General features: G+C 42.5%; 1 long non-coding RNA gene across 1 annotated transcript in view; it reads left to right on the plus strand.

Moving 5' to 3' along the window:
• The window catches only part of LOC309842131, an 856-nt gene extending 422 nt beyond the window's left edge, over positions 1-434 (plus strand). Inside the window, exon 2 of the long non-coding RNA XR_014299513.1 lies at positions 71-434. This is a non-coding gene — a long non-coding RNA (uncharacterized lncRNA). The remainder of the gene's footprint in view (positions 1-70) is intronic.
• Positions 435-6672: the final 6238 nt, after the last annotated feature.

Consider the following 6672-nt stretch of genomic DNA (forward strand, 5'->3'; position numbering starts at 1 on the left):
AATGGATTGGGAGTAGAAATGATCTACGGTTCTAGGCAGGGTGGCCTTCACCGTGCTCTCTATCTTTAAGCTGCCAGTGAACTGAGGACAGGGCCACCCTGAAGCCAGGTGTCAAAGATGATGGAAGCACATGAAGAGTGGTCTCTGCATGACCTCACAGAGCGGAACTGAGGGAGTACCCCTGGCCTCTGACCATCAGCGGTGGAGCAAGATCAACACAAGAAATAACTTTTTGAGCATGCCTGGATGGCTCAGTGGGTTAAAGCCTCTGCTTTCGGCTCAGGTCATGATCCCAGGGTCTTGGGATCGAGCCCTACATCGGGTTCTCTGCTCAGCAGGGAGCCTGCTTCCTCTCTCTCTTTGCCTGCCTCTCTGACTACTTTGTGATCTCTATCTGTCAAATAAATAAATAAAATCTTAAAAAAAAAAAGAAATAACTTTTTGTTGTGCTAAAGCCAATGAGATAGTGGAGCTGTTTTTTACAGCAGCTAGCATCGCCCAGCCTGATGAATACAAAATTACCTGTTTGTCCTTATTTTACAGATAAGGAAATCGAGGCATCAAGAAGTTAAATAATATACATTTTGTGGCAAAGCTAGCAGGCAAGGAAGCCAGGATTTGAAAGGGAACCATGTTATGAACCTGCATTCATTTTTCTTTCTGTGCAGTAGACTGGGGTTCCACAAGCTTGACCTGCCACAGGCCAAATCCAGTACTATTCCTTTATGTGTCATCTTTGGCTGTGTTCACCTGCAAGGGCAGAATTTAGCACAGAATTGATCATTGTGAAAGAGACTCTATCTCTCTTCCCCACCAAAGTGGAAAATATTTACTATTTAGTTTTTTATTAAAAAAAAAAAGTTGGGGCACCTGGGTGACTCAGTGGGTTAAGGCCTCTGCCTTTGGCTCAGGTCATGATCCCAGGGTCCTGGGATTGAGCCCCACAACAGGCTCTCTGCTCAGCAGGGAGCCTGCTTCCCCACACCCCGCCTGCCTCTCTGCCTATTTGTGATGTGTCTGTCAAATAAATAAATAAAATCTTAAAAAAAAATTTGGAACCCGTACTCTAAATTGAAAAATATCTTCTCTTCTGAAGCCAGTTTGAGTCATGGGTCGTTGTGTGGACTAATCAACATAGCTGGGGTCAGGGAGGTGCTATGATTGGCCAAGTTAAGGTCAGGTGCTTGCCCTTTGGCCCCTCAGTGCAGCCAGGAAGACAGTCCTGTACAAATATACATGGGGCACCTCGGTGGCTCAGGCGGTTAAAGTGTCTGACTTTGGCTTGGGTCATGGTCTCAAGGAGCTGGAATCGAGCCCCATGTCTGGCTTCCTGTTCAGCGGGGAGTCTGCTTGTCCCTCTGCTCCTGCTTCTGCCCCTCCCTTCAGCTAGTGTGCACTCTCTCTCTTTAATAAATAAATAAAATATTTTTTAAAAATGCTGGTGCCTGGGAGGCTCAGTCAGTTGAGTGTCTGCCTTGGGCTCGGGTGATCCCATGGTCTTGGGATTGGGCCCCGCATCAGGCTCCTTGCAAAAGCAGGGAGCTGGCTTCTCCCTCTCCCTCTGCTATTCCCCCTGCTTGTGCTCTCTCTCTTCCTCACCCTCTCTCTCTGTTAAATAAATAAATAAAATATTTTTTAAAATATTTAAAAAAATATATAGAGCCAGAACAAAAGGAGAATGTTATAGACTGAATTGTGCCCCGTTAAAATTCTTGGGTTGAAACTCTAACCCCCAATATGACTACATTTGGAGATAGGGCTTTTGAGGACGTGATTAAATAATAAGGTTATAAGGTCATATAAGGTCACCAGAGTCTTTATAAGAAGAGGATGAGACAGCAGAATTTACTCTGTCCATGTGCACACAGAGATGAGGCTGTGTGCAGAGAATGAGAAAGTGCTGTCTGCAAGCTGAGTAGAGGGTCCTTGCCAGGAACCAACCCTTCCTGGCCCCTTGACTTTGGACTTTTAGCTTCCAGAGCATGAGAAAATAAATTTTTGCTCTTTAAGCCACCCAGTCTGTAGTGTGAGTAGATGAAGACAGGAGGGCTGACTATCCAAATGGTGTGTGTTGGTTGAGGGCATGGGGAACACAGACATGATGAATTCAAACCGAAACAACCTCTATGAGCCCCGTAATGCCCACCCTATTCTCCAATCTGTGCTGCTGTGCCATTATCAAATACGATTAACATAGTATCTGGTGGGGAGTGGCAGCCAAAACCCAAAATAGGTCCCAGATTTGCTCTCTCCTGTTCCAATATCCTTGGCAAGACCCCACACATGGACCGTAAGGAGGGGTCCCCTGGATCATTCTCCTGGTACTCATCTACATATTGGTATACAGACACATAAACTGGTGTGTGTTATACATTTTGGCACACACCAGAAAGCAAGGAAGTGCTCAAAGAATGATGGGGGCATATCAAAAGACACAGGACCTAACTTAAAGAGGCTCCCCCAGGCCAAATATGGCACAATCTGAAAGTCAAAATAATAAATGATAATAGTGGATTATAACCTGTTGAATAAAATAATCCATGAGTCTGTACGGAAGGATGTAAGGAGTCTGTAAGAAGGATGGAAGGGAAGAAAGGATGGAAGGAAGGAAGAAAGATGCTTTTTCCTTGTGGTTGTATGTCATCTACTAAATATAGAAGGAAAGAGAATTGGAAAATCACAGCGACTGACTCCTCTGGGGTGAAGCCCCCCACCAGAAGCATGGAGGCAAGGAGGCCCCAAAATGCAGAATAAAAATGCTAAATTCGGATTATCATCAGAGGTTGGTAGAACTAGTGGGTAAAGTCCCAGGAAGGACAGCATATTAGCGTGGTCTCAGAGTATCTCTCCCATGCTACTTGTAAGTTACAAAGTGAAACATGGGAACTTTACTCGGGCTTCTACTCTCACGGAGCAATCAAAGCAAACGCCCCCAGCACTGGGAAGAGTTCACCAGTGTGCTTCCTGACTCAATGGGCTGCACTAGTGGCCTACCACAGGTGTGGCTGTGTGGTGGGGAGTCCCTGCCCTGGGTGCAGCCAGTGAGGCGGCAAATTGTGTTCTAAAATTTTAAAATAGTGGAACAAACTAAAATCGATTTCTTTTTTATTATCACCACGTGCCAGCAATTGGGGGGTGAAGCAATCCCCTTTGAAATCATCCAAGCGATCGCTGCCATGACTTTGAGTTTTAACTGTATATCTAATCATGTATTTGGTATATATTTAATTATGTGTGTGTCTATGTAAACATATACATGCGTATGCATTTCAAGGGAGCATATTTTAATCACTTCTCATCCGATAAACGTTGGGTTTGAAGTGGAGTTTGTTTGGCGAATTCCCAGTTACACAGCTGGCCCTGGTGGATGTGGGCTCTGCAGAATGTGTTTCTTTTTTCAGAGGGAGATAATTTCAGTTTGCAACCGTTCAAGCTAACTTTGGTGTGGTTTGTGCTTCCAAGCCCTGTGGAGCTGCCCATCCCGTGTTTAAATGGTAGATTCAAAATAAGCAATGGCAGCAGAGGGATGGCAAAGAAACGAAACGTGAGTCAGTTTAATTCCGACATTCGGTGTGATTAGCTAGAGTCTTTTTCCCATGTGTGACATTTTGGGGGGAACTTTAGAAAAAAATGGAGTCGTTCTTTTCAGCCTGGCTTCATTGATGGGAAATGCCGCAGAAGGAAGCACAGGGAAAAGGCTTTCCCGGACAAAATGATTGCACCGCATGAAGTCCTGTGTGCAGGGCAGATGATCTGGAAAGTGAACCTCAGCCTTTGAAGAACTGTGGGGTCCAAAGGGGGATCCGTTCAGATGTTGCTCTCTGCTGTATGTGTCTATTTTTTCCCGAGTTATCTTTTATCAGGTGTGAAGTTTTAGGTGAGGTCAATCAGACACAGAAATATTTGAATCCTCCAGGACCAGCCTTGATCACGGAACAGTAAAGCATCCAGACAGAAATGGCGGAGAAGTTCATTAACTATGCAACAACACATGTAAGGAAGTGGACATTCACTGAGAAAAAATAATCAAATTCCCAAGAAGAGAGCGGGGAGGAGCCACAGAAGATGCTGGTCTTACTTTGCCAGAAGAAATAAAAGGGAAATGCTTGGATGCTGCAATCGTTTTCAGCAAGAATTGGATACACTTGAAAGACAATGGATCAAACAATGTTAGTTTTCAGCCATTTTGTCTGTTTTTGCAAAAGAAGAAAAACTTTGGAAGTTTTTTTTTTTTTAACCAAGTATAATAGAAATATTTGATGAATTTTCTGGTGAATATGTTCTAGTGGAAATTTTTTTGATGGTAGAGATGTTTGAATCAGTATCAATCCCAAACAAACAAAGCCATGAGCTGCATGGCAATTTCTGGGTTTTATTATGAAAGAGATTTTTATGAGTCTCTTCCAAACTTACTTCTGTGTTTAATACTTTTTTATAACTATCTGTGTATCTGTTGATTTGTGTGAAATAAACTTTTTTTTTTTAAAAAGATTTTATTTATTTATTTATTTGACAGAGAGAAATTACAAGTACACTGAGAGGCAGGCAGAGAGAGAGAGAAGGAAGCAGGCTCCCTGCTGAGCAGAGAGCCCGATGCGGGACTCGATCCCAGGACCCTGAGATCATGACCTGAGTCGAAGGCAGCAGCTTAACCCACTGAGCCACCCAGGCGCCCTGAAATAAACTTTTTTTAAAAAAAGATTTATTTATTCATCTTAGGGAGAGAGGGCAGGTGGGAGGAGCAGAATGGGAGACAGAATCCCCCAAGCAGACCCCCCACCAAGTGTGAAGCCCAACTTGGAAATTGATCCTAAGACTTTGAGATCATGACCTGAGCAGAAATCAAGACCTGGTCGCTTACAAGACTGAGCCACCCAGGCGCCCCTGAAAGAAACTTTTCTAAATAATTAAAATTAATTAAAAGTATTTGATCAACTGTGAATAGACAGATTTACAAACCTGGCTACATTTTCTATTGGACATGAACATATGAATCAGATCAATTCTGATGAAGTCATGAGAAATTTACAGCAGTTAAAGCACAAAAACCAACTGTACGGCTGTTATGCATTTCTGGGACGGATCCGTATGTAGTATATATTTTTCCTCCCTTCTTCTAAAATTTCATTAATGTAACTAAATATCATTAAGCCATTAATGTTTTCTTTTTGTGTTTTATAATATTTTTTAATATTTTATGTTCTCATAAAAGTGGCATTTCTGTGTTTCTTTTCTGGGCCATTATTCTCATTCATATCATTTCATGATTATTTCTGAAAATAATTGAGTCATATGGAAGAGGGGAGTGTTCATTAAAAAAAAAAAAAAAAAGATCTGTTCTGGTGGTCAAATGCCCTAGGTCAGATGCTGGGATGGGTACAACCTTCAATGGAATTCCTACCAAAAATATATGATCTGATTCTGGTCGTGAGGAAACACCAGGCAAACCAAAACTGGAAGACATCTTACAAAATAACTTAGCCATGGACTGTTCAAAAATGTCAAGGACAAAAAGACAAAGGCCCAGGAATTGTTTCACATGAAGGGAAACTAAAGAGCTAGGGAAGGGGCGTTTGGGTGTCTCAGTGGGTTAAAGCCTCTCTGCCTTCAGCTTGGGTCATGATCTCAGTGTTCTGGGATCGAGCCCCCCATCAGGCTCTCTGCTCAGCGGGGAGCCTGCTCCACACCTTCCCCCCTCCGCCTGACTCTCTGCCTACTTGTGACATTTATCTGTCAAATAAATAAAACCTTTAAAAGAAAGAAAGAAAACAAACGAACGAATGAACTAGGGAAGTTAAATGCAATGTGTCATCTTTGATTGGATCCTGATTAGGAAAAAAAATAATTATACAGACTATTATTGGAATAATTGACAAAAATTTGAACATGGATTGTGGGTTAGACGAGATGATTTTATTAATGCTAAATTTCCTATGCTTGATGATTGTATTACTGCTCTTTAAGAGACCACTTTTGTTCTTAGGAAATATACTCTGAAACATTTAGTGGAAAGAAGCAGGATGTCTTCATATGAATGTGTATTGTGTATATGTGAAGATACATATACAGGTACAGTTAGAAAAACAGTGAATGAGGCAAAATGTATACAAATGGTGAACTTGAGTAAAGGATATTTGGGAGTTCTTTTGTGCTATTACTGTAACTTTTCTGTAAATTTGAAATTATTGCGAAATGGAAATTTACAAAAAAAAAAAAAAAATCCAGGCAGGTGAAGCTGGACCCAGTGGTATGTGGGGTAAAGGCAAGGGAAGAGCTGAGAACTACAATTAGTCACTGATTGTGGGTGAATGGGCGAGAGAGGGAGGGGAGAGAAGGAGAGACACTGAGAAAGACAGAGAGAATGAGAATATACCAGCCTAGCAAGATGAGGAGGCTGTGGACAAGTGGAATCTCAGATTCCTGAGGGATGATCAGGAGAGGATCCAGCACGCCACTAGGTATGTGGTCCTGGTGTTCGAAGGACAGATCAGGGAGGGAGAACTAACCTTGTACACATCATAGGAGGGATGGAAGAAATTACACAAAGAAGAGAGAACCAAGGATGAACCCTAGGGAGACTAAGATTTAAGAGCTACCCAGGGGGCCTGAGTGGCTGATCAGTGAAGCTTCCAAATCTTAATTTCAGCTCAGGTCATGATCTCAGGGCTGTGA

Source organism: Mustela nivalis, assembly GCF_964662115.1.
Source record: "Mustela nivalis genome assembly, chromosome: 10".
In the NCBI taxonomy this organism is placed as follows: domain Eukaryota; kingdom Metazoa; phylum Chordata; class Mammalia; order Carnivora; family Mustelidae; genus Mustela; species Mustela nivalis.